Below are 23880 nucleotides of genomic sequence, written 5' to 3' on the forward strand. Positions count from 1 at the left end.
TTCAAAGAGATATGGAAGAGATTATGATGATAAATGGTTAGACTCGGAGGAAACTGGCTTTCAAAAAACAGAAAGGCTAGTCAAACTGTGGTAATAACGAAACGCTATTGGCTGTTTCAAAAAAGGGGAGGAGCTGCTAACAGCTGGAGCCGTTTCAATGGAAATTACGTCAACACATTGAATAATGCTGCGCATTCCAAGGCACTTCAGTGGGCCTTTAACTTCCTCTAATGTTAACTTTACATAATCATGCCGTGGTTTCCCACATACACGTTATTAGAATAATATTACAATAATCAGGATTTGAGGCTCACCCTATTTAGATTGGTCTAACAACTTTTGTTGCTCTAAACAGAAGACCCATTTGGTCTACTAGCCTCTACAGTCTAAGTATACGTAACTAATGCCAATGTGTTAGTCGGAGGTCTAAAACATCAGTCTGGTGCACCCCTCTGCTTCACTCAGAACTGTGCTCCGTTACTAACCTGAGCGTAGATTTGTGGTGTTATTGACTTAACGTAATCTACTAGAGTTAATAATTCCAGAGTAAGTCAGAATAAATCAATGTAACAATTTATTATTAGTCAGGGAAATGTATCATGCCAATTACATAATCAAATAAAAGATAATCAAAACATAACATCAAATGCTCTGAAGTAAAGAGTAAGAGATGCCTACCTGACCTCAAGGAAATAGGATACATAATGCATAGCATTACGGGCTGATCTGGCTACAGAATCGTGCCTTACCCTTCCATCCCTTAAATACACAAACCAAGACAGAAACCTCTTTCCAATGTAAACATGAGTTCACAATGGGAATTTGCATTAATCAAGTCCTGTAGACCTGTAATTTACACACTCTAAAAAAATGGTGCTATATAGCACTAAAAGTGGTTCTTTGACTGAGGTGCTATATAGCACCGCTACCAAATACAGAACCTGTTAAGATATGGTGGTGGTTCCCCTATGATTACGAGCCATGAACCACTTTTAGTGCCATATAGCACCTTTTTTTTTATTTTTTAGAGTGCACCTTATTGAGGACAGGAGGTAAAGACCAATTGGCAGACGACACTCACCACAATAAGCAAAATATCTCTAAACTCTTAAATTAACCTTTGTTACCTTTTGCTTTACTTCTGTGGGAATGAGACCTTTGTACCAGTTGCACTGAGACGTTTCAAATTATTTCAAACATGTATAATACTGTATAGTATTGTTCACATTAACCCATTTAGATTTGGGGTAAATTTCAGCATTTGGAAAGGAGAGATGAGGGTTAGGGGGATGAAATGTAAATTAAGGTGATTGACTTTGTGTGGCTGAGCCTCGGGTGGGGTTCAAATGTTAATTCCCTGAAACATCTTTTGTTTTCTCGGGAGTAATCGTTCCTTAGCCCAGACGTCCGGGCATCTTCCAGTCTTCCAGTTAGTTTTTTAAATGTTTGTTTTTATAATATTGTAATTATGAAATGATGTTGTTAAATGTGTCTGCCATGTGATAGCCAGTGATGCTGATATGGCAATTAACTTAAATACTACTACTTATTAATGATGGACCATTATTCTAAAGTGTTACTGAAATTGGTACCAAGAAGTCATATAATTAAGAGCTCATATAAACAATATATATATATAATTATAATTATAGTTGTCTTGGCCATAAACTGTCTTTTAAAGACTTGTGGGGACAGAAATGTATTACTTTAGGGTGTGATCCTTGTCTTTTTTTTTCCTGCTAGTGAAATTGAAAATGATGACTGAAAAAGAGTGGGAACCCTAACTGTAAGGGTATATGGGGTGATTTAGGAAACCTGTGTCTCCAGGAATGGGGTTGAAGATTTATCTGGTTATGGTCAAATACAGCAATGCTTTTGATATGTTCAATGTTCAATGGATGGCATCAGTTTCATGCTGGTTACCACTGAAAATAATTTTGGCTTGTACCTTAAGTTTGTGAAATCAGCAGAAATGCGTTTGTAAAGGATGTCCATGGAGCAGCTGTTGTATGGAATCCTCATAAACTTCCATTGAAAGTGCAAGCAACGATCAGACAATCTGCGTAATGACTTCTTGCCCTGCTGGTTGCTGTTCTGAGCATGTTCTGGTACCAGCGAGGATAAATAAGACATCTGCATTGTGGCCCTCATGAATAATTAAAGACTCCCATTTAGTCTTGAATACTTTTTAATGCACAACGAGGATGTGCTTTCACAGGCCGGGCACTTAGAAAACTATGTTTGGACCAAGCCTTGATGTAAGCAGGGTCTGTTGAGTAATTGTGGTGTTTTAATGGAATGTGTGTTTAATGCCAGTGCGCTCAGGTATCTGGTGCAACAGATGAGAATCAATGAGACATGCAGGGTGCTACGCAGCTTGAAGGGAAGTGGGCGCCAGTCTGCCCTTTGGCTGTGCTCAACAAGCATTAAGTTCTAGAGGAAGTATCATGTCTTCCTGGTGATAAACACAGTGTTGCAGAAGAGCCTTTGCATTGAGTCTTCTATGTATTTATAGATGAGTAATTGCTTCCATCCTTGTGTTTTCAGTGCCTAGTCTGGCAAAGTTAAATGACTAAAAAGGAAACTGTTCTCATGTTGACCTACAACCCACGCTGACGGTACAAATCTGCCTGCTCTCATCCTTCCTCTTCACTGGTCTGCTGCCAATATGTTCACTCGAAGTGAGGCTGAAAAGACAGCAAAGCCTCAGGAGCGTTTTCATGTGGAAAGTTGTTGCTGTTGATGTATTTTATGCTTTTTATCTTTAGTGCTTCCAAGCAAATCCGCCTCCTCAAGCTAACCCCAGAATCACCTTTTAAAGATCGCTCCTTGTTGGGAATGTAGTTTAAACCCAACGGTCTGTCACAGGTCACCGCTGCGGTCTGCGCTGACATGTCCGCGCATGCAGCCTGTTCACATGGAAACCCTGGGCCTCATTAGCGCACGCACTTGACTTCAGACCTCTGTCTGCGCTTCCACGGGAGCGAATCCCTCGGAAGCAATTTAGGGCTCGATATAAATCAATTTTTATGTTAAATGGTTGCCTTGAAAGGAGGTGTGGGGGTGGGGAAGTGTGCGCTTTACCGAGCCGTAGGCTTCCCACACGTCCCTTGTGCTCTAGTCACAACGCTGACCACCGCAGGCTGTCTCTGCCTTCCTCTCTCTCTCTCGCTCTCTACAGGTCTTACTAATTCACATCGCCTGCTCATTCTCTCCTGCCAACCTGCAGTTTTCTTCCTCTTCCTCTCTCTGGTCTCATGTTTGACCCTCTGCGGTTGTTGTGTCTTGCCTTTGGCTCAGCTCTAATTTTAGTAGGATTGAAGAAAGTCTAGCAGGGGAAGGGCAAGGGGGTCTTTCTGTGAGACTCAGACTTCCAACCTAATTACCCATCCTGTTACCTCAGTATCAGCCTCCCTGCAGCAAACCCAGCCTGGCAGACGCAGTGGTGACTCAGTCACCTCTCCATAGATCTGAGCTTTTCGCTGAGAATGAGGGTCGGGTCCTAGTGCAATTGCCATTTTGGTATCGGAGTGTGAATTGAAAATATTATTAGGGTAAAATTGGAGGTATGGATATTTTATCGCATACCCATTAAATATCGGAAGGGAGACTAATAGAAATGGATAAGGTGAATAGAATCAATTTAGATGCATTTTTAGGAGCACAGCGATGCATAATGGTATCACATTGACAACAATTTGTTGTGACTAAAATTACATTGCATTTAGATACGTTCCAGGCAATTTGTGGCAGCATGTGATAATGGGGATGATGTTGCAAAGTTGCATACCTGTAGCTCAAATATGAAGCATGGTACCAGCAACACCAAGGTCATAGGTTTGATTCCCAAGCAATGCATGAACTGATTAAAAAAAAACATGTAAATCTTGAATACAATTTAAGTTGCTTGGGATAAGTGTCTGGCAAATGCATTACTGCAACATTAGGGTTGGCTTTATGCCAATGAGCAGCCTCGTGATACATCATCTGCCAATGGAAGTGATTTAACTTTGACTAAAAGTGCCAATGGAAGTGATTTACTAGCGATTTAACTTCTTTCAGTGTAAACACACCTTTAGTCTTGAGAACTACTGGTGTTTGACTGACACTGATAATAATATCTGTATATGTGTATTGCAAATTAGCAAATGTAAGTAAAATATATACAAAACTGCTGAAAGTCTTATTTGCAATGTTACACAACGTTTATGTAAAATTTACAAAAAGATTTTTGAAAAATGTGCTTTATTCATTGCGCAGACTGTCTGCAAATATTGAAAGGGGAACTTAATATATTCACCACACCAAAGTTTTGTTATTGTTTATGCCAATAATCTTAAATATCAGATGATTAATCACTTAAAGGGATAGTTCACTGAAAAAATACAATTCTGTCATCACTTACTTACTCAAGTTGTTCTAAACCTGTATGAACTTCTTTCTTCTGCTGAACACAAAAGAAGATATATTGAAGAATGTTGATAACCAAACAGTTAATGGTTAATTGACTTCCATAGTATTTTTTTTTCTCCACACTGTAGAAGTCAATGGGGCTGATCAACTGTTTGGTTACCCTTTTTTCTTCAAAATATATTTTGTATTCACTGGAATAACAAGCCTACTCTCTCTGGGCTGAGGTGCATGTGTCACTCCCTCGGTCTGCCTTACTGGATGTAGTCTGTGTTTCAAAGATCAGACCTAAGGCAGAGCTCCAGAGGAGGGGAGAACGGATCTCACTTACCCCTTTTCCACCAAAGCAGAGCTAGAGCTAGAGCTAGATCGGAGCCAGAGCCTACACTCTAAAAAAAAAGGCTCGTAATCATAGGGGAACCTTTTTTAGTGCTATATAGCACCAATTTTGGTGCTTCAGTGGTTCTTCAGCGGTTCTTCAGAGGTGCTATATAGCACCTTAGTCAAAGAACCGGTGAAGAACCTCTGAAGAACCTCTGAAGAACCACACCCAAAGCCCCATCTCCGAGCCAGGAAAAGTGGTTCTTAAGTAGCACCAAAACTTTGCTGGGCTAGAACAGGGCTAGAAGTAAGAACCGATTACGTCAGGCACTGGGGGCGGGGTCAACAAGGCCAACACAAACTTGAGATCCGCCATTTTTGAAATAGCAGCTAATGGAGCTAACAGCTGCTGCTCGTTTGTAATCTCCGTCTATACAAATTACGGCGAACTGCATGAATGCGTTGGATTCGCTGTGTTTTCGTTGTGTTTTGATGCCGATGTAGGATCGTAAAGCCATGTGAATCAATAGTAACGCAACGTTTGCTTTGTTGATGGAAGGCTTGTTCGCAGCGGTGCTGTGCAGAGACCGATCGCCGTATGATAACGAGTCCAGCGAGAGCATATGACTCCTTATGCTTTTGAATCACTCATGCGTTTTTTTTAATATATCATACGTGGATCGGTCTGCGCAGCGCCGATGCGTCTCGAACAAGCCTGGTGTGTGTGTGTGTGTTTCCCGCTGCCCAGGGTTGCCAGGTTTTCACAACAAAACCCGCCCAATTGCTCAAAACAAGCCCAATCGCGTTCCAGGGGGGGATTCCCCAGTAAAAATCACATTTGGGGGTAAAATATGTGTTTTTTGGCATGGTTGCCTACTAAAATTCGCATTCCCGGGGCTAAATATCACATAATTGGGGTCGCTTCATCCTGCGGACATGAAAAAACAGCCCGCGGCAAAACCATAGACTTGGCAACACTGCCGCTGCCTCGCTAGCGTTGCTGAGAAAGATGAGACGTATACAGTGACGTAAGACATGGCTCTGTTGCGGCTCTCAGCATGTGGAAAAGCAAACGGTTCTTAGAAGGCTCCTCAGTCGAACTAACTATGAACTGGGACTAACTCTGGCTCTGAATTAGCTCTAGCACTGCCTTGGTGGAAAAGGGGTAACTGTGCCCTGGACTAGGCACCCTCACTGGGCTGGAGGGGGAGGAGGACATTCCTCCAAGGTCTCTGTTAAACCATCCCTTTAATTGGTCAATATATCAGTTAGTCACTACACCTTACACCATATTATACCCATTTTGTCACAAGGGAGACTACTGACCTTGCAGTTTGAGTCTTATATTTTCCCTCTTGCTAAGAAGTACCATAATAATGAAATAAGCTTTTAATTACAGAATTTATCTTTACTGTTAATCTAGATGAGCAGAGCTATTGGTTAAATGGTTTATGTCTGGGGGCTTTTGAGTTCAGAACTGATAAGAGAGCTGCTAATTTGAGTCATTTGCATTTAAACAGTATGTAGCTTCAACTGAGATTAATTTTATTCTGCAATCTTCTATGATGTTCTAATTAATGGTGCTTTCCAAGGCAAGCATATCATATTTTGGTTTTGGGCTTCGAACCCAAAAGTATTACAGCAAAGTATTAAACTTTGGTGCATAACTCGCTGAATCATGTGAATTGTGAGGAGATATATCTTCCTTTTCAAAATGCCACTCACATGCTACACTATTTTAGCCCATATTTTCAACAGTTAATGGACATCGCCGACAAATTCCCTCCATGTGAGTGACGATCGCGATGTTTGAATTAACAAAAACGTGATCTGAGATAAGCGCTGATGTGTCAACAATGCCAGAGAAATATTTAGCAGGTTACACATGAAGATCTTTATGCGATCCAGCTCCTGTAGTGTAAAATTTGTTTTGACTGGAACTGACATTGGCAATGAACCGTTGTGTCTGACAATTTTCAAAGTTGTGTAGTGTATAGGCGACATAAGGGATCTGACATATTTTATCTGATGGATAACACAAGCAAAGCCAGACAAGCCATTCTTTTGAAAGTTGGGGCTAAATGTTAGTCTCAGCCTCAGACGTCACGTCCACGGACCATTGGCTGAACGTCATGCATATGGCACACTTTTCTGGAAACACTTCAGGAGTTTCGAAGTTGGAATCTGATTGGTTGAATTCTACAGGATGTCCGCGAAACGTGTGTGTTAAGTTCTTTAACGGTCAGTCTGGAAAAAAATGCCGTGAGGCCAAACTCCCTTGTGGAAGAACGCTTTTGTGTTTACAACTGTGACAATGAGCACTTACCAGGATCAATGAAACAGTGAGTTTTCAAAGTATGTGAAGTTCGCGGCTCCATTGTTGCAGTAAACTTGTACAATGTTCTTGAATTAATAATTTATAGATGCATGCAGTCTGTTATTGCAGGGATTTCGACGTTACATTTTCATGCCCTTAAGCGAAAAAAAAAAACTAGTGATTGGTTGCGTTACATGTCAGTCAAAGGGTCTCTTGGGTGATCCTTGGACAATGAAAGCTGCGAAAAAGTCCAGACCTTCTGCCGTCAGTCTGAAGGTCTGGCTATGTGAAACTAGCTAAATGTAAGCTATCCAAGTGGTTAAATTTGTACACAATATAACAAGCACAATTTACATAATTGAGTTGAAAACATAGAATACAGTACAGGCTCTGCATTTAAATAGGCCTATGCCTACTTTACTATATAATAGGCAAAAAACACTTTGTCAAATGAATAGTAAATTCATAGCATTCAAAAAGTAGCCATAAAGTACCTGGATTACCTACTATTTCTGGCAAGATTCTGAAGTGAGCATTCAGTGGACACTTTACTATCCCATGAGGCCACGGGAGAGGAGTTGTGAATGGCATTGAATTGATGCAACTGATGTCGTAGGTCACATGACAATGACGAATGTAGTACATCTGAATTACACTCATACTAATATTGTACTTGGACAGTGTGGTGTTCTAGAGTAAGCCACTAGAGGGAGCTCTGGTAAGAGAGCATAAAGAATAAAAAGATAAGTGAAGTAGTTGTACCATGACATGTGAGAAATAAAGAATACACTGAGTTCAGTCACGGAGTTTGTTACAGTTTATTTTCAAGGCACTCAACATATTGGCGACGAGGATGGCTTTTAGTTTGAGCCAACCCACCCCGTTCCTGCAAACGCCGGGAGAACCGCCGATTCCGTTCAAAGCATGGATTAAAACTTTCGAAAATTTCTTGCTGGCCCTGGGAGAAGAACTATCTACTGCTAGGAAGCGTGCACTTCTAATACACTGCCTCGGAGCGGAGGGGCAAAGACTGTTCTACACCCTAAATGTGAGCCAACAGGGAGACGATACGTACGCTTCTGCTTTGAGTGCAATTCAGGACTTTTTTGTCCCTAAAGTTAATGTGGTTGCTGAACGTTACCGCTTTCGCCAACGGAGTCAACGCGCAGGCGAGACCACAGACCAATATGTCGCTGCTCTGCGTGAACTCGCTGCCACCTGCGAATTCGGCGAGATGATACGCGATCAGCTGGTTGAGAAGACTAATTCAGCACGCATCAGAGAACGGTTGCTGCTGGAAGTACCACTCGACCTTAAGAAAGCTGTGACGCTCGCACGGCAAATTGAAACTGCAACAGCAGAGGCCAAAGCAATGATAACATCATCGGACAACTCAGTACAAGCAGTTCAACAATACAACAGGCCCCGACGGAGCAAAAGCAAAGCCAGCGCGATGCGCGGATCGCCCAAACCCACCCGTTCACTAACTTGCTACCGCTGTGGATCCGATCAGCACGCAGCTAATTTTTCTGGATGCCCTGCTAAGGATGCGGTATGCAGGAACTGTAATAAAAAAGGACATTATGCTAAAGCATGTCGTGGAAGCAAACGGGTGAGTGAAATTACAGTGCCTGAAGTCATTGTGTTAAATGTGGAACATTCCGCTCGTGACTGTGGCAAAATAATGTGTACAGTACAAATAAGTGTAAGCACAGGACAAAAACGGGACATTCAGCTAATGGTAGATACTGGATCGGCTGTGTCTATATTACCAATGTCCATTTACACGGCATTGTTCAATCAAGCACCGCTCTCATCGCCGAAACTCAGTCTAGTTAGTTTTGGGGGCGATGCAATCGAAGTGAAAGGATGCATGCCAGCCAGCGTTTCATATGGTGACCATTGCACTACTGCAGACTTGTACATCGTACAAAAAGGATCAGCTGTGTTGGGCAGAGACCTCTTTACTGGACTGTGTTTACAATTATGTGATGGCAAGATTAGTACAGCACATTGTGTGAATCCAGTCTCGTCTGTGGCTGCAAGCCCTAAAAACAGACTGGGATGTGCAAGAGGATTTGTACATCGTGTCACGATGCGGCCTGAGGTTCAACCCGTCCAACAGAAACTCAGGCGGTTACCTTTCTCAATTCGTGATGAGGTGTCCAAAGAATTACAGAAGCTCATAGAACAGGATGTAATCGAGCCTGTAGATGCATCTGAGTGGGTCTCCCCAATAGTGGTCACCAGAAAAAAAGATGGAGGGATCCGGCTCTGCGTCGATTTACGTGAGCCTAATAAAGCCATCGTAGTGGACAGCTTCCCTCTTCCGCATATGGAGGAGATGTTCGCAAGCCTGTGTGGCGCTATAATGTTCTCCACATTAGACCTCCAAAGTGCTTACCATCAGGTCATGTTGCATGAGGACAGTCGAAACATGACTGCATTTATAACGCATGATGGGTTATTCCGCTTTAAAAGGGTTCCGTATGGACTGGCCTCAGCTCCAAGCTGCTTTCAGAGGATGATGTCTGAAATTCTTAAAGGTCAGCCTGGAGTCCATTGCTACTTAGACGATATCATGGTCGCAGGAGCAACACTTAAGGAACATGATGATAACCTGCAATCCGTGCTGCAGCGAATTGAAAAGGCAGGACTGAAACTTAACACAGCAAAGTGTCACTTCAGACAGCCAGAACTGTCATTTCTGGGCCACACGCTGTCTGGGAAGGGATTGCGGCCTGATGCTTCTCATGTCTCTGCAGTGGCAGATGCTCCACCCCCGGCTGACGTGGTCAGTCTTCGTTCATTTCTGGGGCTTACATCATGGTATTCTAAGTTCATACCAAACTTTGCTACAGTGGTGGAGCCACTGCGCATGATTTTACGAGGCTCCGTTCCATTCATGTGGTCACCTGAGGCTCAGGAGAGCTTTGAGACTGTAAAGAGACTGATTGTGAATAGTGCTGCCCTCACACTTTTCAATCCAGAACTAACCACTATCGTGACCACAGACGCCTCAGACTATGGAATTGGAGGGGTTCTTACCCAGCTGCATGCAGACAAAACAGAGAAAACCGTGGCATTTGCCTCACGCACTCTTACAGCAGCAGAAAGGAAGTACTCCACGGTAGAAAAAGAAGCGCTAGCATGTGTTTGGGCCACAGAGAGATGGAGGACCTACCTGTGGGGACGACACTTCATACTGCGGACAGATCACAGCCCACTAACCACTCTTTTGACATCTAAGGGTCAAGGCAGAGCAGGTATGCGCATAGCCAGATGGTCAGCTAGACTGATGGCATTTACGTATGACATTCAGTATAAGCCAGGGTGTGAGAATGTGACTGCAGACTGTTTATCTCACTTACCACTGCCTAGTACTGAACCAAGTCTGGAACATGATGTTGAAGTTGTAGCACTCACTTCTACACTCACTACAATAACCAGCTCCGAGTTCAAAGCAGCATGCGATTTGTGTCCTGTGCAAGCCGAGTTGCGGAGACTACTTACTTCAAAATGGCCAAAGTGTGCAAAAGTACTGGATCGGGCATTACGGCCATATTTTCAAGTACGCCATGAACTTTCGCTCCAGGATGGTTGTGTGGTGCGTGGGACCAGCCGCCTCATAGTTCCAGAATGTCTCCAGCCTAAGTTTATTGCGCTTGCACACGACACACATCAGGGCATCGTGAGGACGAAAAGGAGGCTGAGAGAACTCTACTGGTGGCCTGGCATGGACGCTCATGCACGTGTCAGTTACATGACAAATCGGCTGTTACATACATAACACCACTCCAACCTGTGCCATATCCTACTGACGCCTGGGAAAAAGTGGCCATAGACATTATGGGTCCTTTTGATGCAGCACCCGTGGACTGTCGCTTTGTAGTCACTCTGGTGGACTATTACAGTAAGTGGCCGGAAATGGCGTTTGTCTCACATCCTACCACCCAGTCCGTGATTCAGTTCCTGTCTACAGTGTTTAGTAGAGAGGGGAATCCAAAAGAGCTGATTTCTGACCATGGAGTACAATTCACTTCATACGACTTCAAGCGGTTCTTGCAAAACAGAGGAATCACACACAGGACATCATCTGTGTACTACCCAAGAGCAAACGGAGAAGTCGAACGTTTCAATCGCAGCTTAAAGGATAGCTTACAGACTGCATCACTGGAAGGAAGAGGGTGGAAGAAGTTTACTAAAGACTTTCTGCAGGCATACCGTTCAACGCCGCATGCCACTACACACTGCACGCCAGCTGAGCTCTTGCATGGGAGACCCATGTTAACCAAACTTCACTTACCACCTGCAGGTAAACCGCTCTCATCTCAACAGCTTGCTTCACATGTGAGAGAGAAACAGTCAAAAAGCAAACAGTACAGTGACAGAAAACGCAGTGCAAAGCATGTCTCATTTCAGTGTGGATCCTATGTCCGTGTAAAGAGGCCAGGAATTGTGCCAAAGACTCAGTCTAAATTTGGAAAACCCCTACAGGTTGTGGGTAAGAGAGGACTGTACACATACAAGCTGTCAGATGGGCGATGCTGGAATGCATCTCACCTGGCACCTGCACTCGCTCCAAGCAGAACAGAGGAGTCCAGTGATTTGCCGTTGTTTGACGCGGGGAACACTGAACCGATAGGTGGTGAACAACCAACTGTAGTTGCACGGCCTGTTCGGAGTAGGTGTGCGCCTGCATGGACCCGGGACTATGTGATGTAAAATGTGATTTAACGCATTAATAATACATAAATTGTGTCTCTGAAGTTTAAGGAAAAATAACAACTGTTCTGTGAATATTTTGTGAGGGTCATAGTGAAGGTTTTGATTCCAAGTCTTACTGTTGGGAGTACTATTATAAAAAGGCTAAAAAGGAAATGTTAAAATGTTATCTTTACTGTTACTAGTAACAAGACAAAGTTGCTATGGTATGTTTATTCTTAAGAGAGAGGGATATGTGGTGTTCTAGAGTAAGCCACTAGAGGGAGCTCTGGTAAGAGAGCATAAAGAATAAAAAGATAAGTGAAGTAGTTGTACCATGACATGTGAGAAATAAAGAATACACTGAGTTCAGTCACGGAGTTTGTTACAGTTTATTTTCAAGGCACTCAACAGACAGTATGCAACGAATTGATAAATAATAATTGCAAATTGTTTTCGTGAACCATCTGAATGAACCAATTCTGGCTTTCAAATGCAACATATGTGAGTGGTAAGTGTGTTTATTCCCTCAGAAGTTAAAAAGATTAGCGTTGGAAATCTGTATTTCAAAGATCAGACCTAAGGCAGAGCTCCAGAGGAGGGGAGAACAGATCTTACTGTGCCCTGGACTAGGCACCCTCACTGGGCTGGTGGGGGAGATCATGGACGTTTGGCCCAACATGTCATTTTTGACATAGACATTTTTCTGAGGAGGACATTCCTCCAAGGTCTCTGTTAAACCATAGCCGGGTCTTACCAGACTCTCATACATTTCATTTGTACAGAGAGTCTGGCCACTCTCCATTGACAAGCATTTACTTCCTTGAAGGGCGGGTACTCTGTTGAAGTTTAAAACTATTGGATCTGCCCAGAGCCACTCTGGATCTGCCATAACCAATCCGATCGCTAACGTTTGGTCGGGACGTATGATGTCATGCGCCGTTCGCCTTTTGTTTCTCACATGGAAGTATGTAAAAATAAATGTGCACGCCACATTTAGTGATAAAACCTAAAACTTGTGATTTATTCACGGTGGAGGGGAGAGTTTTGGGATTGGGAACGCGCTGCTCACGTGGTGATGATTGTATGCTGTAAGTAAAATGTCATATGCTTGGTATGATAAGAATAAATGCTGCTGTAAATAACGACCCAGTTCAGATGTTTACATGCTTTTCTTCTTTTTATTTTTTGAGCGGTGATGAAATATATTTATCTTGGAAACTTGCCAGCTTTTAAAGAAATACAAGTCGAGAAATGCATCCAAATTACAGCAAAGCGGAACCGCACGGTGCTCTGCAGTGGTCAAAAAGGATATAAACAGTGAATTTTAAAGTGATATATTCTTGAAAACTCAGAGATGTGGATTCAGACAGCAATTAAATTACCACACGACCTTGGTGTTTGTCAAAAGCAGTAGGTAATTCAGCCGGGGATTTTTATGTGGGTGGTGTGAGACGGATGGCAATAAAAACCTGTTAAAAATTAAATAAAATTTAAAAAGAAAGTTAAATAAAAAGTTGGAGCTAAACTCTGCAGGACAGTGGCATTCTAGGACTGCACATTGACATCGAGATGCAAACAATGCACATTTTTACCGATAAATAAAAGGAAACAATCAACTTTACATACCGGGAATACTCCCACTTGCCTCTGCTCTGCCATGCTTGATCTGTTGCGATCATCTGCGTCTCCTGCTGATGACGTGTTTTGCGGGGGCATGCCCCCGCTTCTTGACTCCACCCCCACGTCAAAACAGTGCCACAATGAGAAGCACGCAGAAAAGTGCAGCACACAGGAAAACCGGTATCGTGAGGGCACACTTGACTGAAACGCAGAATAAAATGAGCGTTGCAAATGATTTAGTAGGTTTGAGCATGAAAAATATGTGGCAAAGATAAAATAGGATTACAGCTGTCACTGATTTTTGTAATTGATTATATTTTTATTTTTGCACTACTTTATTTTATTTTGCAAATCATTATTTTTGTTTGAAAAACTTATTTTTTCCGCTCAATACTTTATTTTTCATGTGCAATTCTTTATTTTTGTCTGCAAAACTTTATTCTTCTGCAAATCTATGCGGCGTTATTTTGACTCCATACCTTACGACCCCACGATAAACAATTACCGCCCTAATAAGGCTTCAGCCAACTCCTTCAGAGATGGAAAATCAAACTTTTCCCGAACCCCGTGGGGAGGGGGGCCAAAACATCATGGCCACCAACAAAACTCAGCAAAGACTGTTCTTGCTCCGGCTTTAACTTCTGGATATTTGGCAGAGGTGCCACAACGGAATGAATGGCTTCGCTCGCATCTTTCTCCGCCGCCAGTACTGAACTACAACTCAAACTAGTGCACGACATCAACGTCATCGTTCTCAGCCACTCCCTCTGTTCGCTGATTGGAGCGGTTAAAATTTGATCTGAGAAAACCTAAGAATATACCGCAGTCCCAGACGGAGTACTGAAGGAAAATGAAAATTGAGCGGAAGTACGTTGGAGGGCGGAGCCCATAGACAGTAAAAGAAATGGACATAGCGACCCCACAGGCTTCGAAGGGGAAAAATTAAGTCAATTAGAAGCACTCACTTCCTGATGGCTGAGCGTACTGCGCAGCCTCAGACTGAGCTTGACAACGTAGAAGTGACGTGATCAACCTGTCTAACAGTTGTAAGCCTTCTAGTAGTTGTGCAAAGTGAAATCTGAATCACGTTGATGAAATATTTTGTCCTGTTGCTTTTGGCTCTCTATGGGCTTCTCCCCATGCTTCTCCCTTGACCTTATCGGACTTTATGCCTCCACGTCCCCCTGATTGCCTCATAGACAGTAAAAGATTGCATGCGAGCTACTCCTCCTGTCTATACAGTAATTTCTCTATGCGACGAGAGTCGCGTGGTTGTGACGCAACGTTAACCTATTTTTACAAAAACGGCTTCTGCGGGCGATAGTGTAAGATACAAGGTAATGGAGCCTTTTATACATTTTCGTGTTTCTTTAGAAATAAACAATGGACTCTTTAAATGTCTCAGATGTAAAGTTATTCGCTGTCAAAGTGACGCCAAAATGAATGGGAGTCAATGGGATGCTAACAGCAGGTGATGGCTTGGTTAGCAATGGCTGCCCCTATGGAAGGTACGCTTTCCAGGTGTAGGGTTACCCCCTTGGCAGGCCAGGCTAGTTAAACCATCCCTTTAATTGTCAATATATCAGTTAGTCACTACACCTTATACCATATTATACCCATTTTGTCACAAGGGAGACTACTGACCTTGCCGTTTGAGTCTTATTTTTGCCCTCTTTTTAAGGAGTACCATAATAATGAAATAAGCTTACTCCCAGGTTACTCCCCAACAGTGCTAGCATTGTAGCAGTGAACTTTTTTGAAGTCTGTCATTGTATGGACAAGATCTATGAGGATTCGTTAGAATATCACATTATTATAGAACATAATTAATATGAATTTTCTTATTTTGTTGAGCTGCCCCATTAAAGATGACATGAAAGCTTTCAGAAAATGTAGAAACCACGCTTAATTAAACATTCTTTATAATGTGAACCTATATGTATACAGTAATTTCAATACTTCAGACATGGCTATTCAGTGTTTTTTTTTGTCTTAATACATAACCAAATGCCATTCACCATGAAGACTGCACATGGAAACAGTGTCCTGCTTTCACATGACTTGGCTGCAGCAACCCTTTTAATCAATGCTTGGAGCGCGCTAAGAGAAACCTCAATGCGTCGTCTTCAACCGCCAAGGCCAGTGAGAAAGAGGTTTGAAGAATGTACTCTTGGAAATATTCCTACTTTAGGTAATAGAATGTGTCTACTGTTGCTGTCTGGCTTTCTCCCACCCTCTCTAGTTGTCAAACCGAATTGAGTCACATCTGCTCTCTTCATTCCTTTGAAGACGCAGAGATGAGTTTGGCAAATCAACCATCTGCCTGTAGGGAAAGCTAGCACCTGTCACGGGGGATGTCATTAGCCACCGACTAGACAATCCTTTCTGCATCTCGCCCTCCATCCGTAGCGTCCCTCAACCGTCTAGCTCACCGCGGATACCTGACCCATCATTCTCGCCATCTCGCTCTCGGTTTAAAGCTCTTTTGCTGGCTCTGCTGTCTCTGTTTTGTCTCCATTTAGCCCTCTCTATCTCTCTTTGTGCAGCGCTCTGTCTGACAGGCTGCCTATTTCTGAGTCGCTGCATGGCCAGGCCCATGCTCCTGTGGGTCTGCTCATTTTATTGATCTCTCTCAAGTCTTTCTGTCCTCGTTAGTGAAAGAGAGCCGGTCGGGTCTCGACGCTGTTACTACCGCAGGCTTCTCTTTTGCTATTGGCTGGTTGAGAATCCAGTCCACGTCGTGATTGATGATCTCAGTGCTTCTGCCGGTATTCATCGAGTTGGTACCTCTGCCCAAGGGTTTTATTCAAGATGTTGTACGAACGTTGTAGAATTAAAACCATTGTGCTGTTTCTCTTGCTCTTGAAACAGCCGGTTTGTCAGATAAAGTGGGCTATTGTGCAAGATAAAGCTGCTTTGATGATAAAATAGCTGTCGGGCTTGAGAGCAGAAGGCCAGGCTTTTGCCTCTGTAGGGAGTCTGCCACACGTTCCATGGGTCATGAGTCTGAATCGGTCTTGACCAGAGGGATGTCGGCCATGATTGTGCAGTGACCTGAATGGAGTGTGCGATTCAAAAGGAGAAGAGCATCACTAGTTTGTGCAGGGCAGAACAATGAATTCTCTCTTATTCCCCATCTGAATACGAATATTAGAAGGATGAATCTCACAAAGAAATGTCATATTTCACTCCAAAACACTTTGCCAAAAAACTAAATTCCTCTTTTTTCAACATTGACATTATTTTAATGACAAAATAATAAGTATATGACAAATTAAAAATTATTATTTAGTGTTAAGTTATTAAATCAATTAATTACTAATAATTCACTCAATAATCAAATGATTAACATTGTCACTTTTCCAAGAAATTACAATAAATGGGGCCTGAAGCTTCAGAAAGGCATCTTAAAAGTTGTTCATATGAGACTTGCACTATATTCCATGTTTTGGGGAGGCAAACAACAGTATTTATTTCATGAGAAACACAAAATGTTATTAATTGAAGTCATTTTTCACTGTGAATTGTTAACCACTGCGACTGAATTGAGTCAGTGAGTGGAACTTGATTAGTCAGATTCATGAATGAATCATTCAGGCTGGTTTTGTAAATCAAATCAACTCAATTAATTGAAATTGCACTACTAGGAAAGTGTAAAATCACACAACAAAACTCGTAGACTCTTCCATTTAGATAAGGACACGCCTTTCTGCTTGTATTGTTATTTCTATTCATGCCTGATATCTTTATTTCATATGCATCTGTTGATTATTTTATGATTATTTTAATTCCTTTTTTTGTGCAAAGCACTTTGAATTACCATTTTGTATGAAATGTGCTATATAAATAAACTTGCATTGCCTTATTTTTCCCATGAAATACACTGCCGTTAATCTGTAAGATTTTACAGATGCTTTAAACGCAATAGAGACTTAAAAAAAAAAAATCTTACTTATCCCAAACTTTTGAATGGCAGTGTATATGAGAACTAGGGCGAATGTAATCTTGCGTAGCCAGACCTTCTGCCGTCAGTCTGAACTCCATCGCAGCTTTCATTGGTCGAGGACCGCCCAAGAGGACATTTGACTTACATGTAACACAACCAATCACAGTTGGTTTTGTTCCGCGTCATGTTTAGGAGCATGAAAATGTAAAGTTGATGTCCCTGCAATAACAGACCGGCGTGCATCTATAAATTAATTCAAGAATGATGTGCAAGTTTACTGCAACAATTGAGCTGTGAACTGCGCATACTTTTGAAAATCCAACGTGTAGTTGTTCCTGGTAGCTCGTTGTCACAGTTGTAAACACGACGGTGTTCTTCTTCCATAAGGGAGTTTGGCATCACAGCATTTTGTTTCCAGGCGGACCGTTAAAGAATGCAACACACGCGTCTCGCAGACATCCTGTAGAATTCAACCAATCAGATGACAACTTCGAAACTCCTGAAGTGTTTCCAGAAAAGTGTCCCATATGCATCAGATGTTCAGCCAACGGTCCATGGGCATGACGTCTGAGGCTGAGACTAGGGTGAATATGAAGACTTTTATAATGACTCAAAATTAGATTTGGATGATTTTGAATATATAGAGCACAAGTTGATTTCTTGTACTTGTATGGTGCTGCGGCATTCTTTTTTATTTTGCGATTCAATGACGAATACTTGACTTATCTTTCTCCTTTCCCTCTTTTTTGGTCTTTTTGTCCCCTATTTACACTGTCCTCCATAAATAGTGCAGTAACATGCTGTTATGCTGCTATGTCTTCCAGCTCTGCTGTCTGTGTGGGCCTCAGGCTGAGTCTGTTCTGTGGCCCATAGTGGCATTAACGCTCCCACTGAGCAGAACACACAGCACAAGCACAGCTGGCACTTTACACTCAACTCTGACAAGACCAACCATGGACATAAACGCCTACATTGTTCTCTGGATGTCTCTGTTTTGTTTCTTCTCACTTTTTTCCTCATTCAGACTGCCTGCCAGGATGACAAGATGATAGGCTGCACTAAGGGCTGAGGTCTTAGTGTACTTGCCTACTAATGAGATGTTTTTTTTTTTCATTTTCATTTTTCAAAAAAAAAAAAAAAAATGTCTCTCTCTCGTGTCCTTCCCTATCAAACCCCTCCAGGCTAGGTTTTAAGCTTTTGTTAAGGAATCCTTATCTGTGATCTTGGCATCAGTCCTACCTCTTTTAGGGATTTTTGTCTGTAGTATAGTCCGCTGAGGCTGTTTGGTATTGGGTGTGCAAAATATTTCATCCTATTTCATTTCAATCCTATTCGAACAGGATTAGTTTTACATGTAGAGGTGGGGTAAAGTAGTTATTTACCAAAGATCCTCAGTGATTTTAGTCCTGTTAGGATGTGCCATCTCAGTAATCAATACGGACAATGGCAGTAAAGATTAGGGTGACTTTTACCGTCTGTAAAAATGTCCGGAAAAAATTACCTCAGGTAATGCTAATCCCGTGCGAATAGACGAGCTGCAAATATGTACATAATTATTCTGTCATTTCCTGTTTAAAAGTAGTTTTCCACCTTGTTTCAAGGCTCTTGAAGCATTCAGTTGCGTTCTAGGCGGTAAGACAAGTCTGTGGCAAACCTCAAGTGTTTTTGAGTGCGTTGTGTGTTTGCGCATGTGATATCAGGAAACAACATAATATGCGCATGACGACAGGGAGGTGACGGCTGTCCGTAAATCGAGTTACCCCTCCCACTTAGTAGTTTTACTGAGATTTCTTATCCCATGCAAATTGGCCTTTAATATTACAGACGTCCTGTGGTCAAATTACATTACTCCATCTACCCTAAAACTAATCCCATCCGAATAGGGCTATAAACAGACTGCATCCCTGGATCTGAATCTCTCTGTGTGTGTGTGTGTGTGTGTGTGTGTGGGATGGTTCCCATTTTCAACATATTCTCCAATTAAAGTGCATCCTACAGACAATTCCTTGGACTTCATGGCTTGTTTGTGCTCTGACATGCACTGTTAACTGTTGGACCTTATATAGACAGGTTTGTGCCTTTCCAAATTATGTCCAATCAACTGAATTTACCACAGGTGGATTCCAATCAAGTTGTCGAAACATCTCAAGGATGATCAGTTGAAACAGGATGCACCTGAGCTCAATTTTGAGTGTTATGCCAAAGGCTGTGAATACTTATGTGATTTTTTTCATTTTTTATATTTAATACATTTGCAAAGATTTCAAACAAACTTTTCACATTGTCATTATGGGGTATTGTTTTAGAATTTTGAGGAAAATAATGAATTTAATCCATTTTGGAATAAGGCTGTAACACAACGAAATGTAGAAAAAGTGAAGCGCTGTGAATACTTTCCAGATGCACTGTGCTGCCCTACAAAGGCAAAACACCTTAACTTGCTAGAGTGTGGAACTGAGAAAAATGACTTTAAAGATTTTTAGTTGTCCAGCCAAATTAATTATAGGTAGGACACTGGAAATCTGGCAATTACATGTTTTAGTAATGAAAATGATCTACATAAAAAAATCTTGAGCTCAAACTTGACTTTTGACCCCTATTTTGAAGTTACTGTACTCTGCCTTTGTATTGTCTGCAATACGTGAGAAGTCCCACCAAAGCAAATGGCAGTAACTTCCACATTATCAATATTTGGTTGCTGATCACCATTTACAAAATCATTATTGTAACACCTGTATAAAATCTAGTGATCGTGGCATTTATTTTGGATGATTTACAATTGCTTTTTTATATGGAGCAGTTTGGTAGCCTATTCATTGGATAGCTGACTAGCCTTATTATGCTATAGGCTGCTAGCTAAACTAAGTAGATTGTGATCTATCTAATTTGTTTGTCTAAAATGCATCTTTTGTGTTACACAATTTCTTACCTTGACCTTGATGTCTGTGTTTCAAAGCCATCTCAACCATCCCTAAACTCTATTAGTAAAAACAACCACTCAACTATTTGTTTTACCTACACTTTTATTCAGGTATCGTGCGAGTCAGAAGTGCTTCAGTGACAGATATGTGGCAGTGTACATTTTGCTATTTTATGTGTTTATGTAAGGGATAATGTACAGTTAGCCCCAATGTGAATACATTTTCTACAGAACCTACATTTTGACCGTTGTGCCAATGTAGTCTGAGGTTTTGTTTAGAAGGAAATTAATAATTTTATTCACCAAGGATGCAAATTGTGATATTTCATCAAAAAGTGACAGTAAAGACATTTGTTACAAAATAACTTTTTATCTTTCTATTCATCAAAGAATCCTGAAAAAATTTTTTTATCATGGTTTATGTAAAAATATTAACCAGCACAGCTGTTTTCATCGTTGTTAATAACAGAAAGTGTTTCTTGAGCAGAAAATCAGCATATTAGAATAATTTCTGAAGGATCATGTGACTGAGGACTGATGCTGAAAATTCAGCTTTACCATCACAGGAATAAATTACATTTTAAAATAGAAAACAGTTCCTTTTAAATTATATTTATATTTCACACTATTACTGTTTTTTTTAATTGTATTTTTATCAAATAATTGCAGCCTTAATAACTGAGCATAAGAGACTGCTTTATAAAATAACATAAATCTTACCAACCCCAAACGAGGACATGCCATGTAACCTCTCCATGTTCGCAAATGTCTAATTTGACTATATTACCAGGAATTTGCACCAAAACGCCGAATTGTTTGACCAGATGCATTGTCTTTGACATAAATAATGCAATTTTTTTACTCATGGCCACAGAACGATGTGACTGTTCAAACAGATTGTATTCTGCGTAGCCGTGTGTTATATTGTATATACTCTACTTTGAGCAAGTTAAACATTGTCTACCCTTCATTATACGCCCCAAAATCTGACATCTAGAAAGGTAATACTGATTCATCAAATATTACCAAGGAAATATTAGCACCACATGGTAATTATCACTTCTCAATGATGATGGTACGTGTTGCCAGTACCATTAATATGACAATCATCTTGCAGTTTTCAATTTAGCTTGTGAAAAAGCAATACTCCATTGTGTTGAGTAGGTCCATAGTGTCATATCTGTTGTGTAATCATAATAGTTCTTTTGAGATTCACAGTTTGTCATTTTACAAATGCACCAGCTTACTTTGCAACAAATCAGTACTATCACACTGTTTTTATCATTTCAAGCACTTTGAAGATTTCATATAGAAAATGATATAGACCATGGAAAGAAAAAAGGCTCTGTGCCTGAGATTTTTCTTTCTTCTCTCTCCCTCCACCTTTTAGTAGCTGCTTGCAAAATCGATCAGTTTGAAATTGCTGCCCCTCAATTATGCAGCGTGTATGTTTTGAAAAGCAAACATCCAATTTGTGAGCGGTTTTGCTTGACCTCACAGTTGACGTGGCCACTTCTGACCTTTGAACTCTGACATTTTCTATTGCTTTTTATTGGATGCTCTAGGTTATTTTTTTAAGAAGAACTGAACGCCTGAATTAATTTGTGTGTATAGCCTTAATTCTGAGATGCCAGATGATGCAACCCTGCTATAGCTGCTGCTGTTCTGAATCTAGTCTTTCACAGGCAGTCTGCTGTAGCATAAGAACAGGTATTTTAGTATGAAATGAAATGTAGGCTATTATTATTTTATAGTCAATTAGCACAGCTAACAACACTGTAGGCTTTCTCACTTTGATTTAGCACTGTGCTTGAACCACCTTGCATCTTGGTGATGCTTGTATATATATATATATATATATATATATATATATACTTAAAGTTTGAAATGTCTGAAACCCTTTTCCCTCCATTTTAGCTTAGAAAAAGTTTTAGTATTTGGGAAAAGTTTAAAACAGTGTCACGTTTTGAGTTTGTTTTTTTATCTGTTTCTCTGTTCTGTTCATGTTTGAGTTTCTTTGTTAATCTTCTATAGTCTGTTAAAGGAGCACTATGTAATATTTTTTTTGTGTAAAATATCCAAAAACCACTAGGCCAGTGTTATATATTTTGTTCAGTTGAGTACTTACAATATCCCAAATGTTTCCAACTATTTGTAAATCGTGAGAAAATTGCTATTTCAACCAAGGAACCAGGACGTGTGAGGGAGTCGCCTGTCGATGGCATCATATCTGCGTTCCCCTCACTTTCCGGGTTTATTTTGCAGAAACGCTTTTCTCTTACTGCAGTGTTCAATAAGTGTCATAGTGTCATTTTCAACACACTCAGATGTATCTAATATGATAAACAGAGCTGCTTTACCTCATACTCATGACCGGAAAAGCGGAAATGTCGACTGTGGCATAATAAAAGTCCCGCCAGCGACTATGCCATAATAAAAGTTCCACTGCTCGTGAGGCTTGTGTTGCGCTCTTCTTATTAACAATCGCTCCTGCTTCTGCTTCATACTACAGTAACCTTAATAATCGCATCCATGAACATGATTTCTGCTAGAGTCCTATCCCGATTCTTTTCCACCAGCTGTGAGGTGAAGACTATGTTCCAAGATTCTGAGCTCAAACTTGGCGTCATCAAACTACGCCTTTGTTTTGAACAGGCAAACTCTAGTGGATGGAAAAGTTACATAGTGCAGCTTTAATTATGTTCAGTTCTTCTCTGTATAGTGGGATAGCGGATGAGACCATTGCCACCCCCACTGCCCCTGACTCAGCACAGAAGAAACTCTCCACTCTCCAATCCTCATGCCATAAATCTGTTCCAAAGAACATAATTCCCAAGTACGTTCCATTGAGAGAAATTCCCCAGTCCGTTCCAGTGAAATTCCCTAGTCCATTCCAGTGAGAGAAATTCCCCAGTCCATTCCAGTGAGAGAAATTCCCCAGTCAGTCCATTCCAGTGAGAGAAATTCCCCAGTCCATTCCAGTGAGAGAAACTCCTACATTTACATTTACATTTACATTTATGCATTTGGCAGACGCTTTTATCCAAAGCGACTTACATTGCATTCAAGGTACACATTTTACATTTTTGTCAGTTCTTGCTTTCCCTGGGAATCGAACCCATTACCTTGGCGTTGCTAGCGCCATGCTCTACTGTTTGAGCTACAGGAAAGCTCCTAAGCTCCTAAGTCCTTTCCAGTGTGTGAAATTCTGCTCCAGAGAGTGAAATCCCAGGATCCACTACCAATATGTTCTCCAGAGTGCGCCTCAGCCCAGAGAATGTTACATTGCCCATAATGGTGCTAGCATTTATGTGTGTCTGGGTTACACACACATTGATGGCTTCAGCCCCTGACCAGAGTGCAGTGATGGCTCCAGCCCCTGACCAGAGTCCAGTGATGGCTCCAGCCCCTGACCAGAGTCTGGTGATGGCTTCAGCCCCTGACCAGAGTCCAGTGATGGCTCCATCCCCTGACCAGAGTGCAGTGATGGCTTCAGCCCCTGACCAGAGTCCAGTGATGGCTCCATCCCCTGACCAGAGTGCAGTGATGGCTCCAGCCCCTGACCAGAGTCCAGTGATGACTCCAGCCCCTGACCAGAGTCCAGTGATGGCTTCAGCCCCTAACCAAAGTCCAGTGATA

Source organism: Gobio gobio (assembly GCF_949357685.1).
Source record: "Gobio gobio genome assembly, chromosome: 11".
Classification (NCBI taxonomy): Eukaryota; Metazoa; Chordata; class Actinopteri; order Cypriniformes; family Gobionidae; genus Gobio; species Gobio gobio.